Source organism: Aotus nancymaae, unplaced genomic scaffold (genome assembly GCF_030222135.1).
Source record: "Aotus nancymaae isolate 86718 unplaced genomic scaffold, 86718_ANA_hifiasm-v0.15.2.pri h1tg000003l, whole genome shotgun sequence".
In the NCBI taxonomy this organism is placed as follows: Eukaryota; Metazoa; Chordata; class Mammalia; order Primates; family Aotidae; genus Aotus; species Aotus nancymaae.
Window position 1 is genome coordinate 53,472,966 of NW_026988414.1, and position 24,132 is coordinate 53,497,097.

At 38.3% G+C, this 24,132-nt stretch overlaps 1 pseudogene; it reads left to right on the plus strand.

Moving 5' to 3' along the window:
• The window catches only part of LOC105715600 (ribosome production factor 2 homolog), a 56,622-nt pseudogene that overhangs the window by 26,879 nt on the left and 5,611 nt on the right, over positions 1-24,132 (plus strand).

Below are 24,132 nucleotides of genomic sequence, written 5' to 3' on the forward strand. Positions count from 1 at the left end.
AGCTCCTCCTTCCTTTCATTTTGGATAAGAATACTTTTTGTCATCTGATTTTGCATGCTGGTGTTCCTTTCAACTAAATAAGAAGAGTCTGTTTTTCTGTAAGACTTGTGGGCCATATATCTTTATTTTTCCCCTACGCGGGTCTCTGGTACTTCTGGTGTCTGGTCACTCCTTTCCTGCATGTAAATAATTGCCATTCTCCACATCTTTGTCTTAATTGGAGCCTCTCAGGAGTTTGCCTTTCATTCTACTCTCCACCCTCACCCCAGTTGTGAATTCTATCTCTTCACTGTTCTGGGAATACATCCTAGCTCACAGAATTTGCCTGGTTGTGGCAGACTCCAATTGACCAACAATAAGTTAGCGGAATGGAGGCTAATTCAAACCTTCAGGTCTGTTTTTATGATGCTACTTTATCATCTCGTGTTAAAGAAAAAGGTAAAATAGGACGTGGGACTGAATGATAAATGCTGCCAATAAAACAATAGCCTCAAGTCCCCAGCTCCAAAAGGATACCAAATGACCCTCAGAAGACTTTTGCTGCGGTTCAAAGGGTTCCCATTTCTGAAATACTAGGTACAATATTTTTTAACAGAGTAAATAGAGCCCAAGAGATAGCAAGTCATTTAAACACTCCTCTCCTTTTCCCTTTGGTTAAGAAGAGCCAACTTAATATATTTTTCTTCCAATTGAGCCCAAGGGACACTACTCACTCCTGGAGGGCTACAAAAGGTATTTGGGAGCCTACCCAACAGTGCAAGACAGATGGCAGGCTCTGCAGCACTCGCGGGTTCATCTGAGGGATGCATATTAAGCACATGCCCTTTTACGGAGCCTTTTGACACATATTCCTTTTGAATTTGACCCCTTTAATTTTCGTGTGGCAACTTGCAGTTCATGATGCCTTAGGGCTAGTTATAATAAGTTCACGTCTGAGATTACACATCTGATATTTATAAAAACACAAATACTGAAGAACTTTCTCCAGGCAGGAAATGACACATCTTTGGTAAGTTATTTTCAGGACTCAAAAAAAAGAAAAAAGAAAGTTGGTGATGAACTAACCATTGAGAGTAAAACAACGTTGCCTTACTGCATATTGAAACCAGTCCCTCCTAACAAAAACGCCAAAAGTCATTATCTATACAATTTAATACTGTGCAGTAAGTCCCTGGCAATCCCCAGTAATCTGCGGCATTACACAGGCTGCACCAAATGGGACATGAGATAATATGGGCTGACTTAATTAGACTCTGGGATGCCGGAAAATCGTGACTCTGTAAGTCCAACTGTTATTTCCCAGAGAATTCCAGTTGGAAAATGTGATCTTCAGGTGATAACATTTCCTTAACTTTTATGTATCTCCTTTTATTACGTCAGAGAAGCCTGGTGGATGTGGTGGTGGTAGCCAGTGGCAGTTCTGGGATGTTTTCTTTTAAAAAGTACTCAACTTCAGCATTTGCTAGCAAGCATTGTTTAAGCCTCTGAGATACAAAGTCCTCCAAAGCAATGCTTCATTTTTAGCCTTAAAGGTATAGATTACATTGACCTCTGGGATAAATGAAAAAAAACCATGAGAGAGACACACTGTGGTTTCTTGCTCAAGGATAATTAACAGTAAAATCTCAATCCTGACTCTCTGAACTACTTAGAGCCAGTTATTCCAGCAAAGGACTTTAAACTAGTAAAATACATGAATAAGAACTAAACTCATTGTCCTAATCACTTTTAAAAAATATCTGGATATAACTCTTTTTTTTTTTTCATTTTGAAGACTTCAAACATATAGAAAAGTTTAAAGAATAATATAACATTAAGGTTTTATATTTATTTATATATCATCCATATTTAATATAGATATATAATATTATTTTTGCTGAACTCTTTGAAAGTTTCTGCCATTATGACAATTAACCTCTAAATTATTTAATATGAATTCTGTTACATCACCATAATACCATTATCAAATCTAAGATGAAATAATCCCCTAATAATATCCAACTCATATTAAATATTACTTGTTATCCAAATGTTTATTTTATTACAGCTTGTCAATTTGAACCAGAATCCAATCAAGGTTCACATATTACATGTGGTTATTAGGTTTTTATTCTCTCTTTTAATCTAGAACAGTCTCTACAGCTATTTTGTTAGTTTGCATTTTAAAGATCTTGACTTTCTCAAGAGACAAGTTGTCTTACACAATGTTTTACATTTTGAATTGTCTGATTTTTCCCTTGAAATATCATTTAACTTGTTCCTTTATTTTCTGAATTTTCTGTCACCTAAAAGTTAGGTCCAAAGGCTTGTTTAGAGGCAAAGTAAACATTTTTGGCTAGGATAGTTTGCTGATGATGCATTTCATGTTATATTGCATCATTACCAGGAGGCACATAATATGAGGTATTATACTAAAGTTAATCACTTAATTCAGGTATTGATATGATAGCGCTCTCCAACATAAGGTACATATTCTTCTTTATGTTAATACGTTTTTAAAAGTCCAAATCTCTATCTTTTTTGATGATACTTAAGATGTTGTGTACAATTCATTACAGACTCATCTAACACAAGAATTTTTAAGGTCAATCCATGGATGACCTTGGAGCACATAAATGAACTATTTAGAATTGTTTGCCAAATGTTGTGTGTGGGCTCTGGCCTATATGGGAAGGAAAATAAACTTCTATTTAACTTGTTATCGTCAAGATGTATTACCTTCTGCCCATAAAGTGGGTCTTGGTTCCAGTGACTGCATGAATTACTTACACAGACTATATAACCAAAGGATTTGCAAGTACTAAATAAGGAATATGGTGCTTCTAATAGGCCAAAAATGGGTTGGGGAATGGGGTGGAAGGATGAAATTCAAGAAATTTTCAAAGGGAATGAATACACAAAAATGATTAAGAATAACAGTTGCAGTCAAAATTTTCATGCTTGAATTCTATTTTAATGCCATCCATTTTGCCCTCTCTTTATGTTGGTAATTTGGTTAGTGAAGTTAATGATTTACTGACCTGGGCCCTTACTGCCACAATTAAGGAACTCATCATTTTTGAGCTGCAAAGTTGTGTGGCCCAGTCTGTTGTGACCATGTTATATAGTATAGCAAACAGGCTGATGCTTTCTAAGGACATTGACAAGACATTACTGAAGCAGCAGCAGGTCACACACACGTACAGCAAAAGGACATGGGATATGAGTGCCTGGGAGGAGATGGGGGAGACAGTCAGCCAGATGCTGTGATCTAAGCTGATCCTGGTACTGATAAGAGGAAGGGAGAAAGAGAGCAGAAGGAGGAGGAAAGAGGAAGAAGGAAGAGAGAAGAAGGACATAGAAGTTTATCTAATATAAGCAAATGAGAGAAAGCATGGCAGCCCTTCCTCCCACTCTTACAACCCATGGGGATTCCTATAAAACACTTGTTCAGTCAGTTTCCTCTGACAGTTATCTATCTTCCACTGAGTATTATTATGTGACTTCATTCTGAAAAATTCTTTAAAATGAAGAACTTGGGGGTATGAGAGAAGGGGGTACACAGCTCAATTCGGAGCCCCCTCTGGAGTCCACAGACTTTCCTGAGAGGTTTCCTCAGAAAGGCCTCAAGCATTCCCACAGCATTTTCCCTTTCCACTCAGTTTAAGACAGGCCCAGTCTTCCAATATCACCAGAAGGCAATGCCACCATTAGACTATGTCGCTCCTCTGTTCAAATGTGGAAAAAGGCAACCCAGCTGGACAGATGAATTAGACAAAGATACCCAGCCTCGGGAAAACACAGTCACTCTGGCTCCCAGCCTAGCCACAGAGCCTGGGCAGGATTTTGGCTCTCCTCACTCCTGTGGCCGGGCAGAATTGCTATTATTTTTAGCACACCAAACAAAAGACCACGATAAGTAGATTCAGGAAAAACAATTCAAGGAAGAACTTCCTTTTATTTCTGTTTCCAATATTAGAGGAAACCTGAAGAATTCCAAGTTTATAAATACACTCCTGCTAAAGCATCCCACTCCACTAATAAAGTGATTCTTTCTGAACTTTCAGAAAACCACTCCACATCAACCTGGGAATCAGATGATTTTTGGCGTGAAACTTCAGGTTGGCAATTACAGGTATTTCATTCATATTGGTTCATTTATCCCCAATAATGCCTCTGTGTTTTATAATGAAAACCTCAGCACAGGATCTCTCCCCATAAGCCCATGCAGCTGGATGACAACTTAGATTCATGGTTCTGAGTCTGGTAACTGATTTTTCCTATTAGCTTCAAGGAAATATTTTCCCTGTTATTTTATGTTTAGTACAGTTTAATATGGCTATTACAATATATCACCTCCTCCTCCACCCCATTCCCCAACCCATTTTTGGCCTATTAGAAGCACCATATTCCTTATTTAGTACTTGCAAATCCTTCAGTTGTATAGTCTATGTAAGTAACTCATGCAGTCTCTAGAACTAAGACCCACTTTACGGGCAGAAGGTAATACATCTTGACAATAACCAGTTAAACAGAAGTTTATTTTCTTTCCTATATGGGCCAGAGCCCACATACAATCCTGCAGAGAGGAAATAAGGCCAAATCACATATAAAGTTTTTGGTGTCTTATCTTCCCCAGGATTCTTCATTTGCTCACTCTGGTATAGCCTGAGAAAAAGTGTGAGGTCAGCAAAGTTCATCTTTTTTCACTCTTTATGTGTACCTTTCAGTGTTCTCCTCTGAGCTCGGCACCCAGGGCCTCTGTGCTACCAGCAGGCTCAGGCACTGGCCCAGACAGTATTCTGAAGATGATGACTACTTGTCTAATCAATTAATCTGATTTTTCAAGTTAACCATTCTCCAGTTCTTGATGACATCTGCCTCCTTGTAGAAGTCAGCAAACTACGTGGACCAAATGTAGCCAGCAGCTTAATTTATTAAAATAAAGTTTTATTGCTGAACTACTTATGTGATCCAGCAATCCCATTATAAGGCATACATCCAAAAGAAAACAAATTGTTCTACCAAAAAGACACATGCATTTGCATGTTCACTGTGGCACCATTCACAATAGCAAAGACATGGAATCAACCTAGGTGCCCATCAGTGGTGGACTGGATAAAGACATTGTAGTATATATACCACGGAATACTATGCAGCCATAAAGAAGAATGAGATCATGTCTGGCACTTAGTATTCCCTCAATGTACTAAATATACCTCCTCTTCTTTTTCCAGCTGTTTCTACTCTAATCTTGATACCTCCAATTCCTCAACAACCATGACTGGCCTTGAGTACCTGTATTAGTCAGGTTCTCTAGAAGGACAGAACTAATAAGATATATGTATATACAAAAGGGAGTTTATTAAGGAGCACTGACTCACACAATCACAAGGTAAAGTCCCATGATAGGCTATCCGCAAGTTGAGGAACAAAGAAACCAGTGGTGGTTCAGTGTGAGTCCCAAAATGTCAAAAGTAGGGAAGCCAGCAGTGCAGCCTTCAATCTGTGGCCAGAGACCAGAGAGACCCTGGCAAACCACTGGTCTAAGTCCAGCAGTCCAAAAGCTGAAGAACCTGGTGTCTGATGTTTGAGGGCAGGAAGCATCCAGCACGGGAGAAAGATGAAAGCCAGAAGACCTAGCACGTCTACTCTTCCATCTTCTCCTGCTTGCTTTATTCTAGCCATATGGGCAGCTGCTTAGATGGTGCCCACCCAGACTAAGGGAGGGTCTGCCTCTTCCAGTCCACTGACTCAAATATTAATCTGCTTTGGCAACACCCTCACAGACACACCCAGGAACAATACTTTGCATCCTTCAATCCAATCAAGTTGACACTCAATATTAATCATCACAGTCCCTAAGACTGAGAATTCGCCTACCATCTACTTCCTGTTAACTGCTTTACTTACCATTTGATCTTACTATTATACCCATTCCAGCTACCAAGATGACAAGCTGGCCCAGGCATCTGCCAATTACCTGCTGTTCACCTCTCCAGCTCAGCCCATGATCTGGACTTTGTATGAAATTCTAAATTAATGGTTCTTGGAAGATCAGCTGAAGCTTCCTTTGGAGACTGATCACCAGATCCAAATCCTTCTTTGGATTGATATTTCCATTTACCAAATGACCATGCCTTGGGTAGAGTTTCAGTGCCTAACACTGCTTTGACACAGGCTGGTCCATCTGTGATAAACAAAACTCTGCTTCTGAGTCTCAGCTCTGCTGTTCTCTACTTGCTCTAGTTTCCCTGGGCTAACACCTACTTCACTCAGTTCTTATTACCTTATGGTTATAATTCTTCTTTTTTTTTTTTTTGAGATGGAATCTCACTCTGTTGCCAAGGTTGGAGTGCTGTGGTGCAATCTCGGCTCACTACAGCCTCCACCTCCCAGGTTAAGGCAATTCCCTGCCTCAGATTCCCAAGGAGCTGAGACTACAGGTGCATGCCACCATACAACGGCTAATATTTTTTTATTCTTAGTAGACAGGGTTTCACCATGTTGGCCAGGCTGGTCTCAAACTCTTGACCTCAGGTGATCCACCCACCTCAGCCTCCCAAAGTGCTGGGATTACAGGTATGAGCCATCATGCCTGGTCATGGATATAATTCTTAAACTATGGAAGATGAAATGTTGCATGAACAGTACTGGCTGCAAATCATAAGGTATATCCCTGTGTGAAGGGGCAGACTCTCACCTGATAGGCAATGGCATTCTTAGTTTCTAGAGGTATGCTTTCTGGACTGTGAAACAGAATTTAAGGAGATTCTCTAAGAGAGGGCTGTGTGTGTGTGTGTGTGTGTGTGTGTGTGTGTGAGTGAGAGAGAGAGAGAGAGAGAGAGAGAGAGAGAAAGGAAGGGATGATGGGGAGAGATTGTTTTTTGGTTTCTGTTATAATGGTGGGCAAGAATCCAGTAGTCAGACCTTCAGCGGTCTGACTGACAAAGGGAGTCTACATAAGGCAATTATGAAATGTATGAAATGGTTCAATCACCTTGGAACTAAAGTAGGTATTTCAAGACAGCAAGTTGAGAAGGACAGTGTACAAGAGCCACATTTGTTGCTATATCTTCAGCACCTAAAATAGTGCCTAGCATACCACAGGTGGTTAGTAAAGATGCATGGAGCAAATGAATGAATGACAGCATCAGAGCCTCTAGTTTGTAAGCTGGCTTTGTTCCCTGAGGAACCATCTGATGTTATTGAAGGGTTCTGAATTATTTGCAAATAATTATGAAATCGATTTTAATTTTCCAGCAACTGCTACCAATGGGTATCAAGCTTCATTCTAGTTCTTAGGCTTTAATCTCATTTATTTTAGAAATTAAGTCTCATTTAATTCTGAGCCCACTTCCTTTATTCTCCTTCGGCTTGTCTGAAGCCTTAGCTAGATGACTTAGGGTGAAATCTCATCTCTCACCCAATTTGTAAGTCAGTTTTCAACTCTGAACCCTTACCACTCTGATCGAGTAGGGTGAAGGGGAACACTGCCTGTGGTGATTTCTTCTTTCATTGGTTGTTTTATTCTCTAGGTTTAACACCAGATGGCATAGCTTCTAGCTGTGTGGTTGGCTTCTTTTGTGGAGCACATGTGTTGGTTTTGGGAGAAGAACTTATTGTGGCCTTTCGCATCACAGTCCTCATGTGAGAGCGCTATTTTAAAACTGACCTCTTCCCTACCCTATCCCAAGCATCTACCAGGGCTGGTAGATTTGTGGGGCCAGGAGGGACAGAATTCTTGCAAGATTGTTCAACCGCAGCCACATTCTTCGGTGTCCATGTGATCTATAGTGAACTCACATTGGCTCGGAACACCAAATTGTGGGAATACAGGTCTCTTTCTCACTGCGCCTTCTCACCGCTTTGTCATCTTGTTCCTGCCACTTTCTCCACACCCCTGCAGTGCCAGAAAAAAAAATCTAGTCCCCTGGCAGAGCAGCTTTCAAGGAAAAGAACAACCCAGCCCTGACTTAATGGGAATGGTGCTGTAGAGGCACCCTTGGTTTTTATCAAGGGTCTTGGAGAGTTCAAGTTGAGTCACCTCTTCTATTAAAAGATATGTATCCTTGCCTGTCATCTTCTTGTATCCCTTGATGATTAAGGTTCCCAAAGGGCCCAGTTTTTTTGGTTTGGAAGGCACAGGCACATTCACACCAAAAAATTATTATCCTCTGTGAACCTGCTGTGAAGAATTTGCTTTTTCTTAGAGGGTGTCATCTCCATTTGCTGTACTATCCTCACAGAGGGTAAAAACATCTCAGTATCTCTCACTAGCTGGTTATCTTTGCAATCATTGTATTTGTATCTGTTGTTTTCCTTTGAATTATAAACCGGAGACTGCTGAAAGTTCCACCCTGTCTTGGGAAATCAGGAGAAGAAAGGTTGTGATACTTTGGCCAGAATATTAAAGAAGGAGCTGGTGCCTCTCTGGGTATCAACAGCTGAATAAAAATGAAGGAAACTTGAAGAAGGAGCTCAGAAAAAAGGCAGGTCATTTTATCAGGCTTTCCTCTTCAACACGATCATACCTATCATAACCAGATCTGAGAAGGTCAGGGTTTTGTGGAAACTGAACCTCTCTGGCTGAACCTCTCTGGTGACTTAAGCCCTGGCTACTGGGCAGTCTTCCCTGTTAATAGAATACTGGCTTCTTGGGAAATGATCTCAGCAACTCTACACACCACCCTGGTATTCTGATTCCTATGGTTGGCTGAATTCTGTATCATTGCATTATCTCAAGTCTTTACCTTATTCCTGGGTTGTGGTAAATTTGGATGGTTAATTTTATGTGCGAACTTGGCTGGGCCACAAGATGCCCAGATACTTGGTTAAACATTATTCTGGGTGTCTGTGAGGGTGCTTCTTAGCCCTTCAAACTCAGAATGGAACTATACCATCAGCTCACCTCGGTCTCCAACTTGCCAAGTGCGGAAACTGGGACTTCGGCCTCCATAAATAATGTGAGCCAAGGTCTTATAGTAAGTAATTGTATCTATATTTATGCCTCTCTCTATATACAGATAGATAGACAGACATACAGACATATATACACACCAATAAGATATGTATTAGGTATATACCTTCCTGGTTCTATTTCTTTGGCGAACCCAGACTAATACATAATTCTACTACCTCTAATGTAGACTCATATAATTTATAGTTTAAAGTAATTTTCAGGATCGTATACTGTAATTACTTTGAAAGTAAGGAAAGCATGGGCTGGAAAGACTAAGGAATTCACCTACAGTTTCACAATGCCATCAGTTCAGTTTCTTAAACACTGTCCTCCTATAGTGAACTAGTCCATCTATACCACACTGGCTTCCTAACTTCTGACTTAGACCACACTCTGTGTTTCTGCTTCCTGTCAAATTACCCTGGGAACAGCCAGGGCAGCCTTCAGACTGAGAGCCCTGAGGATATTTCTCATTTACGTGAATGCTTTCTAGAGCTGGCTAGCTTCTTTAGCCTCTACTGACTCTTTTATTTTCTTTTTTTCTCTTCCTTTCTCTTTGCCTTTTTGCCTTCCTACCTTCCTGCCTTCTTGACTTCCTGGCTTCTGCTTCTGTGAAGTAGTTTGAATGAAGAGAACTTAGAAAATCTCAAATCATATGTCTAAAGCAGCTAATCACATGACCTAGGTAATATATACAATATTAAGATACATAACTCAGTTTTAAAGACAGTCCTAAGTAACACAGTCCTTTAAACTTGAGGAATTCAGAACTGCTACATTTAAAGAACAAAAAATAACGAAATACCTAAGCAAACAAGCAAACAGAAAAACATGTAGTAACAGAAACCTTCTCCAGAGAATTTCTCCAGATGGTGCCTCAAGCTTGTTTCTTCCTTGATAACTGCTTTGACTGCTGGAGAAATTGACCTGGGATTTCTTACTTGATAACTGTCTTAATTTCCAGTTTAAGCGTTCTCATTGGTCTGTTTATAGTGGTCGGAAGCTGCCAAGGTTGTCAACTGACTATGATATAAGGTTTCATTCCTACTTTATCTAGAATTTTCCAATCGTGTGCCCCATTTATTTTGCCCATCCTGGCTTTGTCATCCTCTCTCTCTGCTCCCCACAGCCAGTGCCATCTCTCAGGCTCAATTCTTTCAAGCCCAGACCTAGGTGTGATCCAAAGCAGAGCTCAGTCTCAACACACTTCAGAGGCACTGTCGGTAAGAAAGTTCTGAACATTTTAATTCGCTAATCTGAGTTTATCATTAATTACATATACATCAGGGTGTAGGAGAAAAACTTGAATGGGATTAGAGGAGCAGTGAATAGTTTTACAATATAATTTATTATGATTATATTACTGTTCCACTGTGGTTCTGTGGGGTTCTTCCCTACAGGAAGACTATATATATGCACCCCTATATATCTCCCTGTAGGAACCCCAAAGGGGACATTTACATATATATGTATGTATAAACCCCAAAGGGGATATTTACATATATATCTACTAAGCCATGTAATTTACTTTGCTCAATGGAATGACAGCCAAAACGAAGTGTTTTCTCTTCAGGCAGAAGCTTTAAGAGTTGGTAGGTGGTTTGTCACCTTTTTCTTCTTCAGTGATACTGGCAATATTCAATAATAAGGCCACCCTATCAGTTTGGGTCCTGGAGAGAGGCGGCAGGAGGTACAACCACAGCTGACCCGTGGCAGACATATAACAGCAGAAGGGAAGAAATTCCTGTTTGTTAGTGTAGGGCACTGAGAATTTGGGATTATTTGTTACCCGATTATACTCTTGGCCTATCCTGGCTGATAGTGTTTTATACAGTTTATCGTTTAACTTGTTTTGAATAGATTCACAAAGAATACATGCTGTTTTAATATATGTTGCAGATGAAGGGAATATCCTCTTTGTTATTTTAGGGAGATTGAAGGAAAATCTATATTTTATAACATAATTACAAAATCGTAAATTACCTAGTGAATTAATTACATATTTTTTATAGTTAGGTGGGAATCTTTCTAGTCTTTGGAGACTGAAAAGAAATGTGTTCTCTTCTATGAAAAATTCTCATATGGGAATGGGCCTGATAATACATAATCCTAGGAATCGTTTTGATAACTAAGGAATTTAACATCAATTATGAGCACAGATTCAGAAAGACCCTGTTACTTTCCAATATATCTGGACTACTGCATTAAAATGATTATATCTGCAAACCATAAATTGCTATGCAAACACCAAGTATCTACTATCATTATCTTTGGATGCAAGTTCTGTTTATCACAGGGCTGTGAGGATTTCTTGTGCTCTGACTCTGCCTCTTTATCCTCAAATTTTCAAAGAGGAGTCAGCTAACCAGTGAAGTATCTTTTAAAAAGATGAATAGAAGGGAGCCAACAAAAAGTTTATTATCATCATGTATATCAAAGGAAATTAAATAAGTTAATACGTATTCACTGAGTCCATTCATGTATTTCATAAACATTTTATGTACTACTTTTCTATGTTTAAATGTGCTTAGACGGAATATAGAATCATAACTAGATTTATGGTTTTAGATATATAGACCATGTTAAGTAATTTCCCGCCAAATTTCACACATATATGGAAAAGTGTTTGCTAGAACACGTTTGGCTTATAAGGTTGATTTGAGTACTGTCCTCCAACACAGAAATGATGCTTTTCTTTCTTATTTAAACAGGACTTAGCAAAACAAATACGGATGTAAATCCATAGAGAGAGAGAGAGAGAATGTTACCAGTTGCATAGAGCTAGTGGTTGGGAACTTGGGGATTGACCGCTAATGAACGTAGAGTTTCTCTTGGGAGTGATGAAAGTGTTCTAAAATAGAACACAGTGGTGGTTGTACAACCTTAAGAGTATGCTAAAATAAAACACTGTATTGCACACTTTAAATGGGTAAGTTGTATTATATGTGAATTATATCTTGATAATGCTGTTATAGTTAAGAAAACAGAAACAAACAACAACAATTCTAATATTGGAGAAGTCCTAAGCACAACATCAAAGGTAAAAATAATAAAGGGAAAGAGGGGTATATTTGACTGCAGTAAAAATTAAACTATTCAAAATGATTATAAACAAAGGAAAGGAACACACTTAGAAAACATGATGACAAAGTGTTAACACCCCTGCCACCACAAAGTTCCTTATACGCCATTTTAAAAAAAGAAAATTTTAAAATGAAAGTAGGTTAAACCCAGTTTCCAAAATAGTATAAATATCTAATAATTGTATTTAAAAGGTGAAAGACACCAGAATCTAATAAATTGCAGTAGCTAGAACTCTAAAATTAATGTCAGATCACTATCTTAATGTTTGTTGACTCTCTCATTTCTCTCTCATTTATTGACACTCTCTCAAGTTATTGACTCTCTGATTTCTCATAATGACCCTCACTCTCATCAGCACAATGGCATATGTATTTCAGAGGGTCATATAAGAATTAAATTAGATAACATATAAAGTATTCATCACAGCACATGAAATATAGCAAAATTCAATAAATGCTATTATGATTTGATTCCTTACTATAAAATTGGCATATGCTATTTCATAAAACATGTAATACAAAGGAATGGACACTTTTATATACCGCCTTTGAGAGTTTGAATGTATTGCTTTTTCTGTAGGACAATTTAGCTAGACACCACAAACACCTTAAAAACAACAATTCTAAGCAAAAAGAACAAAGCGGGAGGCATCACACTACCAGACTTCAAACTATACTACAAGGCTACAGTAATCAAAACAGCAATGGTATTGGTACCAAAACAGAGATACAGACAAACGAAACAGTACAGAGGCCTCGGAAGCAACACCACACATCTACAACCATCTGATCATTGACAAACCTCACAAAAACAAGCAATGGGAAAGGATTCCCTGTTTAATAAATGGCGTTGGGAAAACTGGCTAGCCATGTGCAGAAAGCAGAAACTGGACCCCTTCCTGACACCTTACACTAAAATTAACTCCAAATGGATTAAAGACTTAAACATAAGACCTAACACCATAAAAACCCTAGAAGAAAATCTAGGTAAAACCATTCAGGACATAGGCATAGGCAAGGACTTCATGACCAAAACACCAAAAGCATTGGCAACAAAAGCCAAAATAGACAAATGGGACCTAATCAAACTCCACGGCGTCTGCACAGCAAAAGAAACAGTCATTAGAGTGAATCGGCAACCAACAGAATGGGAAAAAATTTTTGCAATCTACCCATCTGACAAAGGGCTAATATCCAGAATCTACAAAGAACTAAAATAGATTTACAAGAAAAAAACAAATAAACCCATTCAAAAGTGGACGAAGGATATGAACATTTTTCAAAAGAAGACCAATATGTGGCCAAGAAACATGAAAAAATGCTCATCATCACTGGTCATTAGAGAAATGCAAATCAAAACCACATTGAGATACCATCTCACACCAGTTAGAATGGCGATCATTAAAAAATCTGGAGACAACAGATGCTGGAGAGGATGTGGAGAAATAGGAACACTTTGACACTGTTGGTGGGAGTGTAAATTAGTTCATCCATTGCAGAAGACAGTGTGGCAATTCCTCAATGACCTAGAAATAGAAATTCCATTTGACCCAGCAATCCCATTACTGGGTATATATCCAAAGGATTATAAATCGTTCTACTCTAAGGACACATGCACACGAATGTTCATTGCAGCACTGTTTACAATAGCAAAGATCTGGAACCAACCCAAATTCCATCGATGATAGACTGGACAGGGAAAATGTGGCACATATATACCATGGAATACTATGCAGCCATCAAAAATGCTGAGTTCATGTCCTTTGTAGGGACATGGATGAATCTAGAAACCATCATTCTCAGCAAACTGATACAAGAACAGAAAATCAAACACCACATGTTCTCACTCATAGGTGGGTGTTGAACAATGAGAACATGTGGACACAGGGAGGGGAGCATCACACACTGGGGTCGGTCAGGGGAAATAGGGGAGGGACAGTGGGGGGTGGGGAGTTGGGGAGAGATAGCATGGGGAGAAATATCAGATATAGGTGATGGGGAGGAAGGCAGCAAATCACACTGCCATGTGTATACCTAGGCAACAATCTTGCATGTTCTTCACATGTACCCCAAAACCTAAAATGCAATTTAAAAAATACCATTGAATATCCAACCATTCATTGTAAGAATTTACCATAAGAAAATCATTAGATGTGTCCAGAGACACAAATACAAAGATGTCCCTTGTATGATTGTTTGAACATAGAAAAAAATTCAAAGTGACCAAATTGTTCAATAGTCTTAGATTGATTAGATACATTGTGGCACATCTACACAAGGGAACACTAAACTGACATTAAAATGATAATGCAGATAGTTTTCTATTTATTCATATAAAATATTAATAACAGATTGCTAAGTGAGAAAAATCAGGTAATATAGGGATACATATACTATTTTCTGGTAAAAAAATAAATACACTAAAAGTCTGGAAGGAAATAAAATATAAGCAGTAGTATTATCTTTGGGTTATGGACTAATAGGTAAGTTTTATTTTCTTCTTTATGTTAAAGAAAAATTCAACATGATCATGTAGGAAACAGATTACATATCACTTTAGGTCATGAGTTTTGGACTCAGACTGCCTGGTTATAAAACCTGGTGCTGCTATTTCCTAACTCTGTTATTTACACCTAAGTTTCCGCATCTATCATAAGAAATAGTGTAAGACATTTCATTAAAGTAATATGAGTAATTGTGATGAAGCAACACGGAATTGTGAAATATCCATCATCAAAAATGTATATGACATAGTAGTAAATAAAGATGAAAAGTTCTAATGGTAGAAAAAATTTAACTGCTAAAACTGAATATGCTAAAATTGGTACATAAGCATACGGACAAAGTCTGGAATAGAGAGGAGGAAAATAAAAAGCAACCTTGGTGGTATTGTCATGCATTTTTTATTTAAAAATGTTTTTTTAAATTATACTTTAAGTTCTGGGGTACCTGTGCAGAACATGCAGGTTTGTTACATAGGTATATGCACTGTGGTGGTTTGCTGCATCCATCACCCGGTCATCTACATTAGGTATTTCTCCTAATGCTATCCGTCCCCTAGCCCCCCCCTCCACTGCAATCCCTCCCCTAACTTCCCACTCTCCGACAGGCCCCAGTGAGTGATGTTCCCCTCCCTGTGTCTATGTGTTCTCATTATTCAACACCCACTTATGAGTGAGAACATGTGGTGTTTGGTTTTCTGTTCTTGTGTCAGTTTGCTGAGAATGATGGTTTCCAGCTTCATCCATATCCTACAAAGGACATGAACTCATCCTTTTTATGGCTGCATAGTATTCCATATGAATATGTGTCACATTTTCTTTATCCAGTCTATCATTGATGGGCATTGGGGTTGGTTCCAAGTCTTTGCTATTGTGAACAGTGCCACAGTAAAGATATGTGTGCATTTGTCTTTATAATAGAATGATTTATAATCATTTGGGTATATACCCAGTAATGGGATTGCTCGGTCAAATGATATTTTCAGTTATAAATCCTTGAGGAATATCCACACTGTCTTCCACAATGATTGAACTAATTTACACTCCCACTAACAGTGTAAAAGCATTCTTATTTCTCCACGTCCTCTCCAGCATCTGCTGTCTTCTGATTTTTTAATGATCGCCATTTTAACTGGTGTGAGATGGTATCTCAATGTGATTTTGATTTGCATTTCTCTAATGACCAGTTTTTCAATTTTTTTTTTTTTTTTAAGAGACAGTATCTCATTCCTTCACCCACCTTGGATTGCAGTGGTGCAATCATGGCTTACTGCAGCCTCAACTTCCCAGGCTCAAGCAATCCTCCTGCCATGGCCTCCCAAGTAGCTGTGATTACAGGTGTGTACCATCATATCCAGTTAATTTTAAAATTTTATTGTAGAGATGGGGCTCACTCTGTTGACCAACTTGGTTTTAAAGTTCTAGTCTTAAGTGATCCTCCTGCCTTAGCCTCCCAAAGTGCTGGCATTACAGGCATGAACCCCTACACCTGGTTAAAGATAGGTTTTTAAGTAAAAGGATGGAAAAATATATCATGCAAAGGATAAGCATAAGACTGGAGAGACGATATTAATGTCAGACAAAATAGACATTAAGATGAAAATAGTCCTAGAGAAAGAGAGTATTTTATAATGATACGGGATCAAAGATATAATTATAAGTGTATATCAACTTATGTACCTAACAACAGAGCACCAAAACAAATGAAGCAAAAACTAAGACTGAAAGAAAACAGACATGTCAACAATTACAGTTGAAGATTCTTCTATTAAGCAACTGTTGGAATAAGTAGGCAAAAAGTCAGAGGAGGTACAGAAGATTTAAAAACTATACAAGCCACCTGAACTAACTGACATGTATAGAAAACTTCAGGTAAAAACAAACAGATATTCTTTTCAAGTGCACATGGAACATTCACCAGCATAGACCATATTCTAAGCCAGGAAACAAGCCTGAATAAATTTTAAGGAACTGAAATGTTATTCTCCAACCACAGCAGAATTTAAATAGAAATTAATTATATAAATTAATCTGGGAAATTCCCATATATTGTTACAATTCAAAGTAACCCATGAGTAACAAAGGAAAATGAATCATGATATAAAGAAGACGCCTCCTGCACTTGTGTATTCACTGCAGCATTATTCACAACAGCAAAGTCATGGAACCAACATAAGTGTCTATCAATAGTTGACTGGATAAAGAAACCTTGGTATATAGAAACCATGGAATACTATGCAGCCATAAAAAATGAAATCATGTCCTCTGCAGCAACGCGGATGAATCTGGTGGCCATTATCCTAAATGAACTAACAGAGAAACAGAGAACCAACAATGGGTACACGTGGACATAGAGATGGAAACAAGAGACAATGGGAAATCCAAAAGTGAAGGGAAGGATGGAAAAATAACTTGTTAGGTATAGTGTTCACTCTTTGTGTAATGTGTACACTAGAAGCCCAATCCCTACCACTATGTAATATATGCAGTAAGGAAAATGTGTATGTATCTCCTGAATCTAAAATAAAAATAAATTTAAAAAATAAAACAAATAACCTATGGGTCAAAGAAGAAATAAGAAAATGAATCTGGAAACCATCATTCTCAGCAAACTGATACAAGAACAGAAAATCAAAGACCGCATGTTCTCACTCACAGGCAGGTGGTGAACAATGAGAACACATGGACACAGGGAGGGGAGCATCACACACTGGACTTTGCTGGGGGGGTGCAGGGGAGGGACAGCGGGGGGGCTGGTGGTTGGGGAGGGATAACATGGGGAGAAATGCCAGATATAGGTGACAGGGGGATGGAGGCAGCAAACCACATTGCCATGTATGTACCTATGCAACAATCCTGCATGATCTGATCTGAACATGTACCCCAGAACCTAAATTACAATTACAAATAATAAAAAAAAGAAAATACACTGAATTGACTGAAAATAACACAGTACATCAAAATTTGTACAATAGGGCCAAGTGCAGTGGCTCATGCCTGTAATCCCAGCACTTTTGGTGGCTGAGGTAGGAGGATCATTTGAGGACAGGATTTCAAGACCAGCCTGAGCAAAACAGGAAGACCCTGTTGTAGAGGAAAAGTTAAATACTAAGTTTGAACTCAATTGAACATGGACACAAACAACGGTCACCAAGTCCCGGAAGAGGCTGTGTGAACCCCTTGAAGCATTAATTCAGAGTTGTTTCAGAGAAATCTGTTTCAATCTATTCCTAAATGTTAGTTATTGAAAAAATGAGACAATTGCATATTTTTGCCTTCCTTGAACCCAGTCATGAAAGGCTCTCGTGACTGAGCCTCAGGCTAAACAACTTGTTACAGAAAGAGCTAGGATCCCAGACTGCACCAAAGCTTCCTGAGACCTCTCCTCATCTGTACACGGATGAGTGGCCAACTCTAGAGCCCAGGTGGTTGCTTCCCAGTCTGGTGGTGAATCCTCCATAGTCTGCTGAGGGTAAATATATATATATTTTTTCCCTTCTCCTCTTCCCATTGCAATTTACTTATATCATTTGCTTATATCAATTTGTTTATTACATTAATTTGCTTATTATATCATTTGCTTATTATATCTGCATTGTCATTTACATGGGATAAAGCTTGCTTACCCTTAAAGGTATTGCGTGTGTGTGCCTTTTCTTCTCCCCTGGCACATATCCCACACAGAACACCTGTCTCTACAAGAAATTTTTAAAAATTAGTCAGGTGTGGTGGTGCACACCACTTGCTACTCAGCTACTCAGCTACTCGGGAGGCTGAGCTACTCAGAAGGCTGAGTGGAAGGATCACTTGAGTTCAAGGCTACAGTGAGCTATGATCATGCCACCACACTTCAGTCTGGGTGACAGACTAAGACCCTGTCTCAGGAAAAAAAGAAAAAAAGTGGAATGCAGCTGAAGCAGTAATTATGGGGAAATTTAGAGCCTGAAATATTTATATCAGAAAATCTTAAGAAATCCAAAGGAAAGATACTGGAATAATTTAAGTGAATTTAGCAAAATCATAGGAGACAAGGTTAAAAAACAAGTCACTTATCTTTCTACTTAACTAATATCAATTTGGCAATGAAATTTTAAAATTTATTTATAATGCCAAATGATTTAAAAACTTGTGACAAATAATATACAAACCCTGAGCACTTAAATCTATAAACAAATCATTTCTGAGATAAATTAAAGAAGCCCTAACCTCCCACTCTGGCAAAATAGTGAGGCAAGCCATGTTCATACAGTGGAAGACTCAATGTTGTTCAAATGGCAATTCTTGCCAAACTGATCTACAGATACATCGCAGTCTCAATAAAAGTTTCAGTAGGATTAAAAAGAAAACTTTTTTTTTTTTGAGAGATAAACAAGCTGACTAAAATTTACATGAACAGCGCCAGGCTCCAGGCCTACCCCAGTGTCCAGCGATCCCCTTGGTCCCTAGGTTCCAGGCCAGCATCAAACTTCAGGCCTGATCAAGTGCCAGACAAGCGCCTGTAGCTCTAAACTTCAGGCCAGCACCCATGGATCCAGCGTTCAGGTCCACCCCAGCATCAGACTGGCACCAGCAGAGCCCAGGCTCCAGACCAGCCTCATCAGATACTTGTTCCAACCATACCTGGTACCTAGCCAGCCCCCATGGACCCAGGCTCCAGGCTGGCTCCAATACCCCCATGCTTAAAAAAAACTAGTATCCAAGCCTACCTCAGCAGACCCTGAGTCCAGGCCTATCTGCCCTGGTGCCAGGTCAGGCTCCATGGAACAAGGCTCTAAATTGCTCCAAAAGACAGGCTCTAAGCCAGCACATGGACCCAAGTTCTATGTCTGTTCTTATAACTGAGCCTCCAGGCCCACCCCAGCACCAGACTGGTCCTGGTGGCCCCAGGCTCCAGGCTAGCACCCATAGACCCAGGCTCCAGGCTGGCCCACCCTAGTGCCAGGCTGGTACCTGCTAGCCCCACAAGATGGCCTGCCAAGAAACTATGGAATCTGTGAATACTGCATTTTTCATTCATGTTTGGTTAAAAAAAAAAAAAAATCTGTGTAGATACACCCATACAGTTAAAGCATGTTGTTCAAGAGTCAGCTGTATTTTTAATTATCTATGTTTGTGGAACTCTATTTCTTAAGGGCCAGTTACTGGTGATTTATTTTTTTCACTTTGGTGGTGTCATGCTTCCCTGATTGGTGAAGGGTTTTCCCTGATAAAGCCAGTCTTAAAAGAATGGAAGAAGTGCCTGTTTCTTCAAATGAACAGACACCAATGCAAGGTCAGAGGATCACACATAATCAGGGAAACATGATACTACCAAAGTGAAAAAATAAATCACCAGTAACTGACCCTTAAAGAAATAGAGATCCACAAATTTAGATAATTCAAAATACAGCTGACTCTTGAATAACAATTTGAACTGTGCAGGTCCACCTACACAGATTTTATTTTTTAACCAAACATGAATCAAAAATGCAGTATTCACAGGAAGTGAAACCTGTGTATACAGAGGGCTAACTTTCATATGTGTGGGTTCTGCAGGATTATAGTATGAATGCTTTTTGGTTTATGTGGGCAGTTCTGGAACCAATTCCTCATGTACACTGAGGGACAACTGTAAACATCTTAAGGAAGCTCAATGAGCGACCGGAGAACACAGATACACAAGTAAATGAAATTAGGAGAACAATGCACAAACAAAAGAGGACATTCAATAAAGAAAGAAATCATACAAAGAACCATACAAAAATTCTAGACATAAATAACACAATGCCTCAACTGAAAAGTTTTATGGAGAGCTTTAACAGCAGACTTGATGAAACAGAAGAAAAAAAATCAGTGAACTCAAAGACAGCTTTTTTGAAATTACCCAGTCAGAAGAATAAAATTTGAAAAAAAGAAAAAGAATGAAGAAAACCTACAGAACTTATGGGACATCATTAAGCAAGCTAAAATTTGCATGGTGAGAATCCCAGGAGAATCAACAGAAAAAGAAAAAGGAAGAAAGCATATTTTAAGAAATAATGACAGAAAACATCCCAAGTCTGGAGTGGAAAATGAACATCCAGATCCATGAAGCCCAAAAGAACTCAAATAGATTAATTATAAAAAGATCTTCCCTGAAACAGTTTACAGTTAAATATTCAAAAGACAAAGAGAAAAAGAGAATTTGGAAAGTAGCAAGAGCAAAGCAACTAGCCACATATAAGGGAATCTCCGCAAGACTATCAGTGGATTTTTCAGCAGAAACATTACTGCCCAGGAGAGAGTAGGATGATGTAGTCAAAGTGCTGAAAGAAAAAATAACTGCCAACCAAGACTACTATACCAGGCCAGGCTATTTTTCAGAAACAAAAGAGAGATGAAGACTTTCCCAGACAAACAAAAGCTGTGGGAGTTCATCACCCCTAGACCTGCTGTACCAGAAATGCTAAAGGGAATTCTTCAAGTTAAAACAAAACTATGCTACACAATATGAAACACATGAAAGTATAAAAACCACTATAAAGGTTAAAATAGTTAAATTCAGAATACTTTAATACTGTAATGGTAGTGCATAAATATCTTTTGATTCTTATAAAAGTTTAATGATGACGTATTACAAATAATTATAAAATAGTTTGCTAATGAATACACACTATATAAAAGATGGAAATTGCAGCTCTAATAACGTAAAATGTAGGGGGAGAATAAGGTATACAGTTTTTATATGAATTTGAAGTTATTATCAGTTGAAAATAGACTGCTGTCAGATGTTTTATGGAAGCTTCATGATAACCACACAGAAAATACAAAAAAGATAAAGAAATTCAACCATTCCACTACAAAACAAAATCATCGAAATCACAAAGGAAGACAACAAGAGATAAATAATAAAGAAACTATTCCTTCAGAAATAAGTAGCAGGCAGAAAACAACATACTGGCAGTAGTAAGTCTTTACTTATCAGTAATTATTTAATTGTAAATAGATTAAATTATCCAATGAAAAGACATAGGATAACTGAAAGGATTGAAAAAAGTTCCAACTATATGTTGCCTTTAAGCTCACTTTAGCTTTACAGACACACAGAGCTGGAAGACTAAGGATAGAAAAAAACAGTCCATGTAACTAGTAACAAAAAGAGTGCAGGGGTGGCTATACTTACATGAGACAAAATAGGCTTTAAGTTAAAAACTATCACAAACAACATAGAAGGTCATTATGTAATGGTAACGAAGTCAATTCATCAAGACAATACAATGCGCATAAATAATACATATATTCCCAATACAGGAGCATTTAAATATATAAAACAAATGTTAACAGAACTGAAAAGAGAAATAGACAGCAATACAATATTAATAAGGGACTTTAACACACCTTTTTAAACAATGGATAGATCATCCAGATAGAAAATCACTAAGGAAACTGTGGACTTGAACAGCACTATAGACAAAGAGAGGGAACACACAAATACAGAATATTGCATCCAACAGCAGAATATGAAGACTTGTTCTGTGGCTTAATATATGATCTATCCTGGATGATGTTCTTTGTTCAAGTGCACAAATAGCTCCAAATGTTCAAGTGCACGAAGAACATCATCCCGGATAGATCATATATTAAGCCACAAAACAAGTCTTAACAAATTTAAGAAGACTAAAATCATATCAAGTATCTTTTCTAGCCACTATGGTATGAAACTAGAAACAAATACCAAGAGAAATCTTTGAAAATTCACAAATACATTGAAATTAAACATGTTCTTGAATAGCCAATAGATCAAATAAATTAACAGGGAAATTATAAAATCTTGAGGCAAACAAAACTAGATACAGCATACACATTGATATGGTTTGGAGGTTTTGTCTCCTCCAAATCTTATGTTGAAATGTGACCTCCAGTGTTGGAGGTGGGCCTAGTGGGAGGAGTTTGGCTCATAGGGGTGTGTCCTTCATGAATAGCTTGGTGCTGTTTCACCATAATGAGTGAGTTGTCACTCTATTAGTTCATGCCAGATCTGGCTGTTTAAAATAACTTGGCACCTCTTACCTCCTCTCTTGCTCCTGTTCTCATCACGTGATATATAACACCTGCTCCCCCTTTACCTTCTGCCATGATTGTAAGCTTCCTGAAGCCCTCACCAGAAACAGGTGCTGGCAGCTTGCTTCGTGTATAGCCTACAGAACTGTGAGCCAAAATAAACCTCTCATCTTTATAAATTGGCCAGCCTTGAGTATTACTGTATAGAGATGCAAAATGGAATAACACACATATTAATTTGAAATATATGAGAGACCCAAACTGAAACTATAAAAATTTGAGAAGAAAATGGGAAAGTCTTAGAGAAGAGTTAGACAAAGTTTTCATAGGACACAGAGTAAATAAATCATAAATGAAAATATATGCATTGCACTTCATAAAACTTAAAAGGTTTGCTGATCAAAAAAATATCATGGCCGAGGCGGGTGGATCACAAGGTCAAGAGATCGAGACCATCCTGGTCAACATGGTGAAACCCCGTCTCTACTAATACAAAAAATTAGCTGGGCACGGTGGCGCGTGCCTGTAATCCCAGCTACTCAGGAGGCTGAGGCAGGAGAATTGCCTGAACCCAGGAGGCGGAGATTGCGGTGAGCCGAGATCGCGCCATTGCGCTCCAGCCTGGGTATCAAGAGCGAAACTCCGTCTCAAAAAAAAAAAAAAAAAAAATCATTAATATGAAATGGGAAGCAATCCATTTGTATAAAACATTTGCTAAACATATATCTGACAAAGAACTCTTTTCTGAAATATATAATGAAGCCTTTCAACTTAATAAAAAGACAAACACCCAATAAAAAAGGGGGGCTCATAGGTCTAAAGAAACAACTCATGAAAGAAAATATACAAATGGCAAATAAGCACAGTTGGATAACGTCACAAACACTGGGATAACTAAGGAAGTCTTTTGGTGGCTAAACCTATACCAGACAAAGTAGACTTTAAGAAACTTTCAGAAGAGACAGCTGTAGAGAAACTAGAACCCTCATACATTGGTGGTGGAAATACAAGATGGCACATCCACTTTTGAAAATAGTTTGGCAGCATATAAAGTTGAACATGCATTTATCATACAAGCCAACAATCCTACCCTGAGGTTTTTACCCAAGAGAAGTAGAAACATGCCTACATAAAGACCTGCACATGTATGTATAATAGTTTTATTCATAATGGTCTCAAACTGGAAATAGCTCCAAATGTCTATGATTCATTAATGGATTAACAAATTCTGGTACATTCAGACAATGGAATACTACTCAGCAAAATGAAGGAAAAGACTACTAATACATGCAAGATGACGGATGGCTGTCAAAAACATCATGCAACATGAAACCACTTAGACACAGATATAATTAATTATATACTATCTGATTTCATTTATAGCAAATTCTAGAAAAGGCAGATCGGTAGTAGCAAAAAAAAAAAAAAAAAAAAAAAATCCAGATCAGTAGTTGCCTAGGGCTAAGGTGAGACTAGGAGTGGGCAATAGCTGGCAAGTAAGATAAGAGAACTTCTTGTGCTGATGAAATTGTTCTGGAACTTGACTGTGGTTGGTGGTAGTTGGATGACTATTTGTATTTACCAAAAG